This window comes from Uranotaenia lowii, chromosome 1 (assembly GCF_029784155.1).
Source record: "Uranotaenia lowii strain MFRU-FL chromosome 1, ASM2978415v1, whole genome shotgun sequence".
NCBI classification, from domain to species: Eukaryota; Metazoa; Arthropoda; class Insecta; order Diptera; family Culicidae; genus Uranotaenia; species Uranotaenia lowii.
The window spans coordinates 5,477,385-5,494,716 of record NC_073691.1 but is presented as its reverse complement, the minus strand read 5'-3'; the positions used below and the strand labels follow the sequence as shown (position 1 = coordinate 5,494,716).

Here is a 17,332-nt window from a genome sequence, read left to right as displayed (position 1 = left end):
GTCCGCCGAATTCCCACTGCCGCCAATCGCCATTCGAGATCATCATCACAAACGAAGCGCGAATCAAAAAACCGGAATTATTTATATTTAGTTTCAAAACAACAATTCAACGGTTGGCTGGGCGAGTCCATTGAAAAAACAACAAAAGTAAAAAAAAATCGCAAACCCAAGCGATATCACCAATCGATGAAAAACCGGCGTTGGTCACTCTACCTAGAACCGTTCGGGGTTTGTGGCTCGCAGATTTTGAACTCACAAAGCCGTTGGATCCACACCACCCAATGCCCAATGGGTCAACGTCAGGCAGACGTTCATCCCCTTGCGTTTCCTCCATCTGTGATTGCGAATTCGATATTGGATTTTACTGGATTCAACCTGTTGAACCATAACTTGCTAACCTACTGCCGGCTATGCGAAACGGCAACGACGACGAAGAACCCGGTTAGCTCTAGCAGTGTTGCCTGTTTTTGAAAATTTGATTGTTGGTAGATAATGGTCATATCGATTTAAGTTGGACATTCTTTTGAGGGGCCTGATCAAATTAGAACTAGATAATTTCGTTTAACCATTCTGGTCCAGGGATGATTCAACCCTCCGGATCTTCAGGTGGTAAATTATAATTACGGATCGCATTCCAAGGCACGGCGAGCCCAGTTTGCTTCTCTGGGTACATGGGTGCAATTGATCGACTCACGACACAATATGGCAAGTAGCATCGTACCCCCTTACGCCATTAAGTCCATCTGGGGTCACTGACTTTGATTTCCACCTCGAACGGTGCAGCACTATCCATTATAAGTGGGCAAGGCAATGCTCAAAGTCGAATCCAACAGCATGACCTCTCCTCTAACGCCTCAAGTTTTTGACTCCCCCCCTTATTCTGCGCCGCGGGTGAGGTGACGATAGTCGAGTCGAGTCGGAGTCACGTGAGTTTTGTCACCTTATTCCCAAAGCCGATGTGACAGAGCATACGATTTGTCGCTCACGGTGACTAATAGATTAGGATAAGAACTCAAAAAGTTCATTCTAAAAGATATTTCTCACCTAAAGCGACTACTGGAATCGGGTGACTCGACTATCGTCACCTCACGCGCGGCGCAGAATAAGGGGGTCCTTGTTTAAACTTGAGGTCCGCACTTTTTGCCCGTGATGGGCCAAATCTAGAGCAGCTTGTCCTGGACACGCAACTGTCACAGCACATGCTCGGGACTTATTTCGACGCTACACGGACATTTCCGCCAGCGTATCGACGACGTCTACGAAAAACCCTCACATAGCAATTTGGTTCCATTGGTTAATAAGTTCTTAAACTTTACAACAACATTATATTTAGACAAGTTTTCAGCTTTTGCCAAAAATTGTATGGGACCCGCTCCCCTTTGTTTTTTCTTATCCCACCACTGGAAGAAGAAAGGCGTCTCAAATAATCATAGAATCATTTTTTGTTTGTGCTCTCCTTTGCCAAATTTGATTCCATTTGCTTGGTTCCTCCTCAAGTGATGGAATAAACTGTTAGGGAACCTCTTCTGGGGCTGCGGTACAAAATATCTACAGAAACCTTCTTTGCCTCTCTCATTCCATGCCAATTTTGGTACTGAATGGCTTGAATAGTTTTCGAATTACGTAAAAAATTGCGAAGAAGCCTCCTTCCTCCTCCAATCTCACCACTAGAAGTAGGGATGGGTACCAAAGATTCATAGGAACATCAATCATACCCTACCAAATTTATTTCCATAAGCTTGACGTGTTCTCCAGTCAAACGAAAAGTTGTATGGAAGCCCCCCCCCTCTGCCTTCTCAATTCCCCATCGGATGGAGGGAGGGGTCTTGAATAATCATAAAAACATTTCTCGTTCCCAAATCCCTCTCTTAAAAAAATTGGTTCCATTAGCTTGATTAGTTTTCGAATTATACTTATGAATGTAAGGGAGCCCCCCCCCCCCCCTCTTCCTCTCACCCCATTGGAAGGAAGGAGGAGTTATAAATATTCATTGAGTCATTTTTCGTACCGTAATACTATCCCATGCCAAATCTAGGCCCATTTGCTCGATTGGTTTTTGAGTAATGTGAAAAATGGTAAGGGCACTCCCTTCCACCTTCCTTTTTCCCCACTCCTTACTTACTTAATGATCCCGCGTCGATCCTCCGGTGCATAGGGCCGTGGTAAGAGACCTCCACTGTTCACGATCCGGAGCCAGCGTCTTCACCTGGTCCCAGTCGAGATTCTCGTCGACAGTTCGGATTTCAGCGGCTAGGCTTTGCCGACACGAGTTTCTGGGTCTGCCTCTTCTTCGATGTCCTTCTGGATTCCAATTTAGCGCCTCTCTGCAAATCTCGTTTTCATGTTTTCGCAGCGTGTGCCCAATCCATCTCCACCTACGTTCCCGAATCTCGATTTCTAGCGCCCTTTGATGACAGTTTGCAGTTTTCGCGTCGTTACCCGCATATGTGCACCAAGTTTCGCACCCGTACAGCAATACGGATTTAAAACTTGAGTTGAAGATTCGGATTTTCGTTCGAAGAGAGATCTGGCGTGACCGCCAGATGTTCCGGAGACTCACAAACGCAAATCGGGCCTTCCTGATCCGGGTTTCGATGTCTTTCCTGGTACCACCATCAGGCGTTATCTGGCTACCAAGGTACTGGAGGCATTCCACTTTCTCAACTTGTTGCCATGAAACTGGAGGGTTTTCCTGTGTTGATCTCCTTCGACTAGGTCTTTCCGACATTGATTTTGAGACCTGCTGCCTTAGAACTTTCGGTGAGGGCGTCGAGTTTGCTCTGCATATCCGGTTGTGTTTGGGCGAGCAAAACAATATCGTCAGCCAGGTCAAGGTCGTTCAGTTGAACCATTGTTCAAGGATTCCACGGCAATCCTCGGTTCGGTGCACAGTCGATCGATCCAGTCAGAATATCATCCATTACGATTAGAAATAGTAGCGGTGACAAGATACATCCTTGTCTCACTCCAGCAGCTACCGGGATTGGTTCGGACAAGACACCGTCGTGCAAGACCTTGCACGAAAATGCCTCGTACTGTGCTTCGATGAGATGGACTCGTTTCTCTAGTATTCCTCTTCGCCTTAGAGCCGCCCAGATGTTTTCATGGTTAAGTCGGTCGAATGCTTTTTCGAAATCAACGAACACCAGCAGAAGACTGGTGACTACATTCGGAAGGGAAAAAATCATAGCGGTCTATTTTTCCTTCTTCAAGTAGCTTAGCTTAGCTTAGTTGACTACTCATATCCACTTTAAATAATTAAACTTGAAGTGCTTAGATATGATAATTCATTTTAAACTTCAGATAACTTATTGGGTTAGACTTTGTTCAACTTACGCACTTCAAATTCCATGATCGCTGGCGTGGCTAAGCAGAACAAGTTCTACCTCGCCAATGGTTGCTACTCCGTGATTGATCGAGGCCATCAGCTTTGTGCAAGGGCCAAAAGAATGGAGCTTGGGACTAGCAGTTCATTCACAATGCACAAAACTCATGCTCTCCCTTTGAAAATTATCAATAACGGCGCCGGCCACGTCCTAGTAGTCAATGAGGGATGAAGGAGGGATTGTTAGTACACACAAAACTTTCGAGGCCGGAAATTAGCAAAATTTTGCTCAAATTTGACCAGCTAGAAATTTAGCAACCAATTTAGCAAATTTTTTCTACTAGAATTTTAGCAAACGAGAGAAAAAGTTAGCCGCCGGAATATTTTGCCAAAATTTTAGCAAAAACCGACGGAAAAGACCGCGGGGGATTTGAAATTCAAATTTATTGTTTTTTCTTTGGAAACTCGGAAAGTATTATGAAAAAGACACCATTCTTTCACTCCATTTATTTAAAAAAAGATCATTTCACTAAACACTTTTTGCACTTGATCTTCAAAACTGGTCTTCCGCCTGGGTGCAAAATAATGCGGTAGATCTCGCTTCCTTTCTGTCGATCATTGTGGCAATGATGGCCGGCAGAAGCAACCTGATGAAAAAAAAACAAAGAATTTCACATATTAGAAGCCGCATTTTTTCATAGTCGGATCGGTCCTTACCTGTACACTTCCGATATCAATTAATCCACCGTTCCGTCGTCCACTTGACAATCAAATGCTCCGCCAGCAGTGAGCCCGTTTTCGTAACCGCCCAACAACCGTTCGTTCATTGGTTTCTTCCTTAAAAAACACAAAATTTTTTCACTTCAAAATCGAACAATCCGTTCATGTCCTAATCATTTGTTACCTGTATACACTATGGTCGCTGACTTTGTTAGCCCCGTCTCCACAGGTTCCGCCAACATCTACCTATTTTTGTCAAGCGCACAGATTCGCGTCGAATTGTTTTTTTTTTCTAGTAGCCGGCGGCTGCTATCCGAACAAAGCGGCTAGTAAGCCCGCTTTTTTACTAAATCCAAGTAAAACAAGCATATTGCTATCACGTTAGTAAAACATCCCTTATTGCTAATCGAAAGTAACGCAGTATTTTTGCTAAGTGAGGCCTCGAAAGTTTTGTGTGTAGGATACTTGATAGGATCAATTAACAACTCTTTGTTTCTTTGTATTCCAAGGATTAATTTCGAAAAATTCAGAAACAAATGTAAGTCAATATCACCAACAATAGAAACCGTCTATACGTCTGCGAATCTATATTTAAATATCCAAGGGGAGGGTTTTGTTAGTAGGGGAAAGGATATAGATCAGGATCCATTTTGGTGAATGGTGCGATCATGTTTCCTACACCTCCGATACTCCTAGATTTTTCATAAGGAAACTCCTATTTCTATCTTTGAGGCAGTGATAAAAAGTTAAAAGTAAAGCAAAAGATGTGTTAAAATGTTTTTTTTAACTAACTTGTTTTCCTAATTCTTGTTCCTAATACACTAATGTGTTTTCAAAAACGATCCTTTAAATTGAAGATGCTTCTATCAAACTTCGAAGAATATATATAGAACAATATGTTTAAATTATTAAAGTTTTGCTAATCGGTGAAGTAATTCTCCTTTTCGTTCCTTATAATTTTTGATTTTTAATGTAGATTGTGATGACTGATTAAGATCGTTTTTGGAAACTCATCGGTGCAATTCAACTCTTTGCCTCAGTTTGACTTCGTAATTGCACGGAGAAAACAAATCAACCAAAAAAGTTGGTTATTCATAGTACACAAGTGAGTTATTCATGTAGCGATTAAGGTTTATTTTGAAAGAATTCGTAAAACAACATAAAGGAGAGAAAGTTTTTTGATAAGGTTTTGAACAAGGATTCAGAATCTTGATATCTGCTATTAACCGTTTGATAAAAAAAATTAAATTTTTAGAATCTAATGTATTCCATAAATTTCTGCAGTTGAAACGAATTGAAGTGTTTTTAAAAATTAATCAGTAAAATCCAAATGATTGACAATTTCTCACAGGTTATTATCAATTGACATAGTTTCTTTTGTATGAGTGTGTTCCAAGCTTTGTTATGTAATCATGAAAATGAATTATGTGAATTCTATGTAAAATTGAATAAAATAATAGACATGTACTTAGCTTTATTGATGTAAGTTGAAGTTCCCTTTCGTAAAGCCCACGCTGCTCGTTCTGTCGAGTTGTCAACAAGAGAAAAACGTCTACTCTCGCTGTTACTCTCGCGCCCTGTCGGGCGATGGATTTCATTTTGCTCTTTATAGTAGATAATGGTCTCACAATTCCACTTATTCAGAATGTCTGATTCTGCAACCATTTTTCATGTCACTTAAGATTTTTAAACCCTTCTAAACCTCTTCACGGAAATGATGGATTTTCATTTAACATTTCCGAGTTTCCAAAATGGAACCAATTGAATCACTCACATTGTCATATTCAATTGAGGCCAGATATGCGTATCATTGTCTGATTATCAAACACAAAACGATTTATGGCAATTTTATCGACCACCATTTCTCGTTTTTTATTTCTTTGAAATCTATTTTCGTAATATTCATTAACACTTATCTAACTTCGATTGAAAACTGTTACTAATAGCAACCGAAACAATGCTTTGAAATAAACTCCACTGCATTAAACTTTTTAAAGGCTTAAAACGTAACGAAAAAAAGTCACGACACGGAAGGAAAAATACGTCCGCACTCAACCACGATCAAAGCGTTCCGGGTTATCCGATAAAGATTCACCAAAACAGCAATCTTCGGCTAAGGTGAAAGTAACACAACACAAAATTTCGCAGGCAACGCTGAGCAAACAAAGGTCGACAACATGACCGAATTCCTCAGCTTGCCGTCTCTAGATTAAACGGAAATCAACTCTCGAGAAGGTCAAATGGGTAAATCGGGTTTGTTTTCGAAACATCGACATTGTCGCATCCGATGGTTCAATCAACTCCCAAGATTTCGACGCTGGGTGACAAAAAAAAAGCAAATCTGAAATGAATCTTCCATTTTGCACTGTCAGAAAACTAGAACGCAAAACATTTGAACGAACGAAGAAAAAACACGACCGCACTCGACCAAGGCTTGCTAAGACTCCTCTATTTTTCCTTCTTCAAGTAAAGCATACAAACAATTATGCATGACAACGACGCTCCTATATTTCAAACATTCTATGCTTATGCTTATGATATCTGGCTGTGTACCAGATCTTGTCAGCATCCCGGTGCATAGCAAAAATATATTTACTATTCATCTTATCAAGGAGGGGCCCACTGTGCAGTATTGGATGCAGAGACGACTGGAACCAGGGGAGGAAGAAACGTGGACAACAGTACCATACGTTCCCATGTTCATTTAATATTTATTCGTTGGGAGCATAGATACTACGATATTTCTATGCTCCTTGGTGTTGGGCCTTGCGATTCTTCCTTCAAGGGATGGAAATGAGGTTTTTCCACATAGAGTCCAAAAATTAACAATACAATAATTAAAGAAATGTCTTTAACCATTATACGCTGTTTAGTTCTGGATCCTTGTACCTCCATCTCGGGTCATCGACCATGGTTATAGCGCCATTGCTCGCTTTTGAAAAGATTTGAAAGAGCAGAGAAATTATTAATACAGCAGCGAAATCTTTAGAATTTTTCCATTCTTAAAGATTTCAGCACCAAAAAGGAATACATACACATATTAACACTCAGATTACCTGTTTCCTGCGATTTGAATAGCGAAGTAATGAAATCATAAACAACTTTATCATTCCCTGCACCTGCACAATTTCAATCAAACCAATGCCTCAGAATTTTTCAAATATGTTTTGCATCAAAGTGTTTGAAAATGCCCATTTAAAAACTTTTAGATGCGTGTCTTCCAGAAACTTATTGATTTACTTACAATCCCAGCCCAGCTGCCTATAAAATAACCAAATAAATGTGCATGCAGTCCGCATAAGTTGATGACAATATTTAAAAAATAAGTCGTTTTATGAGAATATATTTTTAAAACGTCATGAGAAATAATGTTGAGAAAAAAACTTAAATGCATCAAATATTTTAATGATCAAAGCAACCAATCCTTATAACGATTTTACTAGCTGCTGAAAACAAGCATAGGAGAAAAATAACTTCCGAAATCTCTTGGATGTGAAAACCTTAATTGTTAAACGAATTTCATTACAGTACAGCAGCTAAAGCCATAGTAGAGTAAAAGTATCCATAGTATTGCGAGAAATTGGAAAGCTCTCGCCGAGATTCTCTGTCCTTGCCGTTTTTGTCGACTGCCGTTCTCCGTATTGAGGCATTTGTTGTTGTTGCATGTCCAACTTTTCCTGCCACAAATCACTCGAACATTTTGAACTTCACTCCACATATCAGTTCTGATTCACACAATAAAACAAACTTTCTATTTCTTTCACATTCCACTTTTCATTAAAAAAATAATTTAAAAAAATAATTAAAACTGCAGAGCAACGAGCAGACAGAAAAACGCGTCCGCAACCGAACAAGGCCTACTCAGAACTCCTCGACGCTTCTATATTTCAAACATTCCTGAAAAAAAAACAAGCCATGGCAGGTAGGGACGCAGACTATAAGCAACCGAGCGTCTGCGATAGTGATTGCCTTCCTTGATGATTTTCAACCTCCTAGAATCACAACTGATATGTATCAGTTTTCAGTTATGTATGAAGGCTATCAGATACTTTTCGCTTTTCGTAAAAGGTACCAATTACTACTAGCTAACCGCAATGAAGTGCCAAGCCCGTGCGACAGGTTTCGTCAACATGCGGTCCTAGCATTTCTTCAAATTTTCCATTTGAAACATTCATGATTGTCTATCAATAACAAACATAATCGACAATGATGCTAGGCTAAATGGTTGTGAATCAGTCAGTGAGCGACGCTCAAAATGTATCAACAAGTATGTCGATCACCTCTGATTGACAACGTTACGAACAGCAAAGGCGCACAAGTTGCCGCTCGGTTGATTTTTTTTGTATATAGTTAGTGTTAATTTTTGAAAAACGTTCAACCTTAACCTTAACCACGTGGGCATCGCAGTGATCAAAGAAGACGTTTTCTAGCTTGAAATGAATCCTGATTGTTTTTCTTGAGCAATTTTCGGACCATTGATTGTAATCACGCAATTTCATCGTACTAACTACAACTCGTCACGAACTGAACCAAATTTGAAAAGTTACTCAAATTTTAGTCGAAGAATATTGCATTATTGCTCAATTTATAATGCACATCTGGTCGCGAACAATAGTATCTTGGTATCTTGTATTTGGTCCTTAATGTGTTATCGGAAGATCGCTACAGTACTTTCCCCTTTGGAGTAGTTTTAGGAGATACTTCTGAAGCCTTATGTTTGCAAGCTGTCGAACCACGCTGTTTTTATAACCGTAAGGTGAGTTGATTTTCCGGGAACACTGCCTCATCAATGTTTCGTATCGCCATGTTCTGAGGTGACCGATCGATCGATCGAACTCCACCTTCCTGCGGCTGGTTTGCATATCTCTCACACAGAGTAGGTAGGTATATGCATATTTTGTTTATATAAAATCGAAACGGTCATTGTCCGGAAGATCACATCCACATCACCTGGCTGTTAAGGCAGAGAGAAACAGGCAAGAATCAAAACTAGATTGTGTGATGCTGTAGTTTCTGTTACTGGCCACCTGCCACTAGCTGCAGCAGCCGAAAACCGCGGGCACGCTTATCGTTGTGCTAATATTTACCCATTTACCATGCGTTGTGTTGTGTTGTGTGAATAAGATGCCCCTGGGATGGGACACAGTACTCAGATCAGATTGCGGTGACCAAGCGGCAAGAGACGAGTGCGTCGTCGTCGGTCGTCGCGAGATGGAAATTGCTCTCCTCAGACTATGTTTGGGAAGGTCAATCAACTAATTTTGTTATTTTAGCAAGGTCGAAGTTTTTATGATCGAAACTATACATGCGACAATCTTCGGATGAAAATTGAAATTTGTTGAAAGTATTAGAAGAAATTTATTAAATGGGCCACAATCAGCATACCACCCTAGGAGTGTGGGATATGTGGTATCAGAGAACCTCGTTGATGATTTAAAATGTATATTTTATTCAGACACCAAATTGTTGGGATTGGATGGATGAATGAATAGGTCTTTGAAATTTGCAAATACTAGATCATCAAGTCAATAGAGGAACGGTGAACGAAAGAAAAAAAAACGAAAAATTAGATTCAATTGAAACGGTAAATCAGATGATAATGGATTTGGACGTCAATGCATCCAGCGCCGAGCGCACGGCGGGTTGAATTTGGTTGCTGGAAAGATACAAATGCGCTCGGAGACTTGCATTTATTCGAATTGTTAAAAGCTAGCCATCTGGTCACCAAGGCTCTCCTTTTCATCTAACGTTTGTTGTTCTTGATCTGTTTCAAACTGTAAAAAAATATTAAACAAAAAAAAACGTGTGGTGAAAAATGCTCAAAATAATTGGAATGAAACATTGAACGGAAAAAGCGTTCATGTTGAAAACTTTTTTTTGTATAGTGCTTTTATTTGAAGCGGCTCGAGTAGAAAACTTATAATTATAATTTCGTTGATTAATCTTTGTTTTGCACAATTTACACGAAGTGAACATGAGGAAACTTCAAAAAACCTAAAATGACAAAAATAACTGCCATATTCGATTAATCGCAGCAATCGGTTTAAATTCAAAACCTATCTAAGCAGTCGTTGACTGCACCACATGTTAGTTTATGGATTCCATTTGTAACTGTCCTAGAATAAAGAAGTTATTTTTAGAATCTTAATAGTATTATTTTTGGAAGCATCTGGAACTGGAAGACATGGGCTGAGTAGGAGTAGGTGTCGGCTGAGAGTGCAACACGCGTTTTTCGTAGCTGCAAAAAATCAACAAAGTTAAGTGAAAAAACCTTTTTTTATGTCGATAAAGTGTTACTATTCAACAATTTAGTAGCGCAGCATTGAATAATTACATTTTTTTAAATTGGTGAATGTTCCAACCGGTGTAAAATGTGAAGAAAACGGCTTTTGAGCTCTACATTCCCAGAATCTGAACTTTTCAAAATAGAAGTGTGCTTTTGGGGGATTTTAAAGTTTGGTGAAAAATTGAATTTGTGATTTGAAAATGAGGATTTTTTTATATTCCAGATCGTACTTCCAATGTGAGAAAAGTGTAATTGAGATTGAAAGAAAGGTGTTTTGGTTTCAGTGATGTTCTAGATACAGTGTCGGACAAAAGAATAGGACCGCTCTAAGGGCATCCGCAGCAATCGCGAGCAAAGTGAAAATGCACGCGAGTTTAATAACTTCTATACCGCACCGGGGGTTAGTATCAAGGTGAGCAAAATAGGGCCGTTGCCGTCGGGACCGACAAAATCACCAAATTTGCTCACTAGAAAGGGGCGAGAGCAAACATGCACTGAAAAAATTCTACCGTTTTAAGCAGAATTAAACAAACGATGTTGTTTACTCGATTCTGAATCAATTCGAAGTGGCCATCAGCAATATGGCTCGTTATGACGGAAGCGAACCACTGTATGTCAAAACACGATCCGGAGTTGTTAAAAATCGCATCTTGGGCAGAAACTTTTTTTTATTGCACAAAAACTTATTCCATGAAATATTTCCGAAAAGCCCTTCAAGTCCGACGATTGCTTGCTGAAGATTTAATGGAGTAATAATAATCGAGATCAGTGCGCTGTGCAGGATTTTTGTATCCAACCGGCCAATATGGGTGGCATTCCAGTACTGTCCCTACCGATTCGGCTTTCGAAACGAGGTCTCTCAATAAGTTTGCAACCCAGTTTTTCGGAGCAGCAACTATTTCAGTCAGCACGTTGGATAGAAAAAAGTTGAAGATTTTTTAGAAAAGTATGATTTTAATAGAAATATAATTAATAAATAAAGTAGAATTTTAGTTGAACTGTTTAGTTTGTTGAATTTTGTTTTTCGGGTCCATGTGTTAGGAAATATAAGTGCCCGGCGTTTTGAAAGCATAATCGAGCTTAACTCGAAAATACATTCTTATCTGAACTTATTTTATTCAATCAAGTCGTCCTACAATTCAATAAGTTTTTAATCACAATCCAGCAAACGGGTGACACGGAATTGGAAACACCGTAAGGGAAACTCAACGCTTTGCCGAAAGGATCAAAGTTGAATCGGTCGCCGAAAACAACCACCACCGGTTGAAAGCGGTGTCCTATAGATATGATGACGAGGCCAAGCGAAGCAAACATCCTGCTAACTGCTAAGAAGTTCTTGCTGCATCCGTCATCGGACCCGATTGCTGGTCGTCTAAGCTGCTTGGCCTTAAGGCAATTGTTGCTGCTGTATACGGCATGTTCAACCAGGATGTAGAGTTTGACGTCACGTTACGGATAGCAGCTAACCCGTCGAATAACTGCCAACAACCCCCAGGCCCTTTTAAGACCAACATTAATAGAAATTTTAGCAAAAAAAAACTGACGACTCCGAAAATTTACTCGGTCCGTATTAATTTAAGATTAAGATTTTCTTCAAAAGTTTTCCCAGTGCAATGCTAAATTTGAAAATATAATTATGCTACCGCCCGGTGCGCGAAAGAGTGTGTATCCTAAAACCGGTCCGCTGAAATGAGCAAAACCGGGCCGCGTATACTCACTTATTGGTGCGTTTGCTCTAATGAAAAATATTCAAATCACCTTTGAACTGCCAATTCAAATATAATAATGGCCCTTATTCTGCGCCGCGAGTGACGTGACGATAGTCGACTCACCCAAGTCACACTATTCCAGTAGTCGGTTTAGGTGAGGAACGTCACTTCGGATGAACTTTGTGAGTTCTTACCCTATTCTGGTAGTCACCGTGGGTGAGAATCGTCGCATTCGGGTGACGATTTTAGGTGACAATTGTCGGTACCTTTTCAGGTGGCGACGAGATTAAAATGGAATGAAAAATTACAAAAATTACAGAAAGCGGAGTTGTTAGTTGTTAAAAATCCATCAAAATATTTTACCTAGCATGTTTTTAGCTTAATTTATTAATAAATTTGTAAACACAACGATGATCTCTTTTTACGAGAAGGGTTGGAGTTTAAAAGAGTTGGTTTTATCTAAGGGATTTTGGCTACCAAATCTTCCTTGGCATGCAATCTTAACTGTTGCCACTGAGGGGATGTACACTGAGGAGATGTACACGGTGCGAGTTTTCAGGGCCATCCGGGCCCGGATTAATTACTAAAAAAGTAGGTTGAGATTGAAATTTTGAAAAATCTTTAGGGAAAAATAAATTTATTAGTTTTCATGATTTTGTATACAATTTATAAACTTTTAATAGTTCGAAATTGTGAACACTTTCGAAAAGTCGATACCCTGCTTTTTATTTAGTGGCCGTAACTTTTTTAACACGTATCTCAAAACTTTTTTGAATTTGGTGTAAAATAAAACAAAAATTTAGAAGAAACTGTAAATAGCTTCTCGAACACAAACGCCGATAGCAGATTTTGAATCGGCTCGAGGAACCGGACCGGCTTCAGCGACAGCAACGGATCCAGCAGGAATGTGTTCGGATCGGCGAGGGCCATCACGATACACTTCATGGCATCCTCCCGGGCGTAGCTGGTATTTTCGTCCGTGTACGTTCCGAGCAGCTCACTGTTTGATCGACACCACCGACTTTAGGACCGCGTCGATTTATTCCATCAGCACTTGTCCTCGCTGATTTTCGCCCCAAGCTGGCCGAAACACCTAAACCTAAAACCTAAAATAGGTAGACAGAAGTTAGAAATGGTGAGGTTAAGAGAAGCAACTTATTTTTCCTACCTGAAATAGCTGCTAAGGTTGTCGCAGATACTCGGAAGCCTTTTTGCACACCGGTTTGTGAGACAGCAGTCGCCCTGCATGCTGTTCAAGTTTTTGCTGCTCCAGTTTGATGCTGTGTCTGAAATTTCCACTTTTGTAGCCAAATTCGCCCTTTTTTTCTTATTGACCAGCTTGCTAACACCGTACAATCCGATAATTGTCCAGGACGGGGCACAATTTTCACTCGTTTATTTTAAATTCAATTTTCAAAACCCGACTCGTAAACACCGGCACAACACAATCAGAGCAAATTTCGCCATTTTTCTAGATGGGTTCATCCAGTCACTCAGCTCGGAATGAGTATCTGTCACTTGCTCTCACCTTGCTGTCACCTCACTTAAACCGACTGTCGGAATAAGGTGACAAGAGTCGAGTGACGGTGGGGTGACTCGCCAACTGTCACGTCACTCGCGGCGCAGAATAAGGGCCAATATGCGACACCTAGCGGCAAGCACTTATTGTAGTATGCCAACTTTGTATATTGCGCGTTTGTTGCAATCAAAGCAACCCGTTTGTTCTACTCGACCAGAAAGCTGTCAGAGGGTGAAAAAAATTCGCGTCATAAAATAAGACCAGCTCATCGGTTCGGCTGTTCCGGCATTTTCAGCGCTCTAGATTTGAAGAAAAGGTGTTGCTTTCGGTGTTGTTTGTCCATTTTCGTGTCCTGGTAAGTATTTCCCATAAAATTAATCATCTAAATCATGAAAACAAACGAAAAATAAAGATTTCCTTCCTTCTACTCTGTTTTCAGCGAAAAGGCGATGGGTCGGGCACAGCACTGCACGGAGATCCAGCGAGCGATCATCCGGAATCTGTACAATGCTGGCAAAAGCCAACGCAAGATTGACGACTACTTAGGAAGGTCAAAAACTTTCGTTTTCAACGCGCTTCACAGCATCGGCAAACGGGAACTGACCGGCCGCCCCCGCAAAACGACACCGAAGGACGATTCGGCAATCAAGCGGGCCTCGCAAAAGGACCCTTTCAAGCGTCCAAGCAGATCAGAGACGAGCTGAACTTATTTGTGAGCTCCCGGACGGTTCGGCGGAGAAGGGACTAGGAGGAAAAAGTCCCCGGAAGGTGCCGATGCTGACGCCGAAGCACTTGAAGGCCGGCTGAAGTATGCGAAGGACCACTTCGATTGGGTCGGTCCGGAAAAGGAGAAACTATGGAGAAATGTGCTGTGGTCGGATGAGACCAAAGTGAGCTCATCGGCTCGGACGGAAAAAGTTGGGCCCACTCGGCTGTGCGTATATGCCCCAGTATACAAATAAAACTTTCAAACATGGAGGAGGTAGCATCATGGTGTGGGGGTGCTTTTCTTGGTACGGGGTGGGTCCCTTGTACTGGATCGATCAGATTATGGAGAAGCATCTCTACGCCCAGATACTTCGGGAAGTAATGCTGCCACATGCCGAGTAGGAGATGCCCCTACAGTGGCAGTTCCAGCAGGACAACGATCCCAAACATACCGCTAAAACGGTTAAAAAGTGGTTCCAGGATAATAAGGTAGACGTTATGGAGTGGCCAGCACAGTCCCCTGAACTCAATCCCATAGAGAACCTATGGGAAATAGTTAAACGTAAGGTATACACCGAAAAATCAAAAAACAAGCAGCAGCTGTGGGAGAGAATCCAGGCGGTGTGGTACGCTATCCCGGTGAGAACGTGTCAAAAGCTGGTGGAGTCGATGCCGAACCGGGTGCAAGAAGTGATGCGTAAAAAGGGTTATACCACCAAGTACTAACCCTGCAAATCGATCACGGTATGAATTTCCTTTTTTTAAATTTATTTTACCATGAATTCTAACTCGGTCCTATTTTATGTCGCGTTATTTTAGTCAGTAAGTATGCTTAAACGCATTTTTAAATAAAGGACAATTGTTTTAACTATGGATGATTTTAATTTCTTCGAAGAATGGAATTTACAATTTGTAAATGGTTTGATGCACTTAAATGGAAATGTTTTTCTCAAAGTTTTGTCACTTTCTGTTTTGGATTGAGCTGTGGTCCTATTCTATTGTCCGACATGTAAATATCCTTATATGTGGAATGAGCTTTATTATTTGGGAAAATATGTTCGCAACACATGGTCTTGATGACGTAGATAAAAATTTGGAAAAAAGTGATTTTGATTTAAAAAAAATGACATATTTCGTCAATCCTATTTGCCATGTAGGATTTCCCATATAAAAATCCCTTCCAGAACCTTTCTGAAACAGCATTATGGGTCGTATGAGTTCTCTGCACCTAAAGAGTTATTTTTTGCTGTTTCAGATAATCCTTTCTCTGATTACATTCACTTGTCACGGTTTGCATTATGGTACCACACTGATCTTCACATGGCAGCACATGGAATGAAAATTGATTCCAGATACTCATTTTGGCATCTTGTGTTGCTCTTGATTATCGGTTGTACGTCATGTATCAGCCAATGCAAGATGTGTGCATTCGATTCACCCTATGGTATGTTATTCTCGGAAGCACCTGGAAGACACATCAATAACAAAACGGCAAAAAAGACAAAAATAACGAAAGAGGAAAGGAAAAATTCAGAATGAAAAAGTGAAAAAAAAATCACAAAAATGACAAAATTTAAGTTATAAAGAAAAAAAACACAAAAATAATACAAGACAAAAATGAGAAGAATGTCAAAAGTGGCAAAACTGACCGAAATGATTAAAATGACAGAATATACCTGAATAACAGGGAAAAGACTAAAATAACAAAAAATAAAAAAGGCAAAAACGATAAAAATGGACGAAAAAATTAAACCAAATGACCGAAATGAAAAAAAGTGAATAAAAAACCAAAAATAATCAAAAAGACCAAAATGATAAAATTTAAAAAATTGCCAAAAATCAGAAAAATGACAATAATAATATAATTATAAAAATTACAAACCACAAAAAATACAAATCACCAAAAAGGTGAAATTGCAAAATTGAGAAGAATGACTGAACAAATTTATGAGAATGTCACAAAAAAAAACAAATGCGACAAATACAAAAAATGACAAAAAATGTCAAAAATTAGAGATGAAAAAATGATCTTTCACTGTAGATCGTGCTGGCAGATGCTGATAAGTATTGCTTTATATTTCAATTATGCTTAACTATTCCATTTTTTCTGAATACAACTGGCCCATGAATTCAATAATGGGTACTGGGATGACTCATCCAATAGGATGAAAATTCCTGAAAAAAAAATTCAATAATGAATTTGAGACATTTCAAATCTGACCTGGATTTATAGATATTATTGAAAATTTCCCAGATTTTGTCCGGTTTTATTCATGTTTGGCTTGGGCTACAGCTCAGTTGACAAGTCAGTTGCTTCCTGAGCCGATATCCGCGAGTTCGATGAAGTGAACATCGAACACAAATTTCATAACTTTTTCCTTCCACGCTTGTTTTATTTTTGATTCCATAGTGACTTTTTCTTGTCTCGTCAAGATCTTTTGAACCGTATATTGCACATCTGTGTACACTCAGAAAACCGAATTGTCCATTATCTTAATTTATTGTTTCTCTTAAATCCATCTAGCTCATGCAAACGATCAAAAGAAATGCCCGCAAACGTCCCTAAACCAGCGCACTTTTATACGTCCTGCGAAACCCGAGCCCCTAATTGGGGCAGCAACCTAATTCATCAATCTCTATTGTGTCCTAGTTAGTTGGGTGCCTGGCTGGCTAGCGTGCATCGCAATTCGCGCATCTTTTTGTGAACACAGCAGAACGCAATACATTCACCAGCCATCAGCACTCGACGTCACTTACCCTCAGCGAGCAAGCCAAAATCACCAATTGGCAAGAAAAATTGAATAATAAGATCCCGCTTTCCTGCTGTTCGTGTTTTGGGAACGAAGAAATGTTCACCGCAAAGCTGCCTCTTGACTTGTTGGGTTAGGATTTTTTGCACTAGAGAAACCCTAATTGAATAATACCCGAGACCAATCAAAATCAAATTAAGCCGCCGTAACTAGCGGCAGTGTGGGGTAAGCTGTTTTCTTCTAAGCGACTGTTTTTTTTCGGTCACGATAGGGACATTCTCCTATGCGCGCTCGCTTATGATAACATAACAACCA

General features: G+C 40.1%; 1 long non-coding RNA gene across 1 annotated transcript; it reads right to left on the bottom strand.

Annotated features, from left to right (window-relative positions):
* Positions 1-3,924: 3,924 nt before the first annotated feature.
* LOC129739922 (uncharacterized) lies at positions 3,925-4,498 on the bottom strand. Its single transcript, XR_008736015.1, has 3 exons — positions 4,230-4,498; positions 4,043-4,162; positions 3,925-3,972 (listed from the first exon to the last, which is right to left on the bottom strand). It is a non-coding gene; the product is annotated as an uncharacterized LOC129739922 (long non-coding RNA).
* Between the last annotated feature and the right edge of the window lie 12,834 nt (positions 4,499-17,332).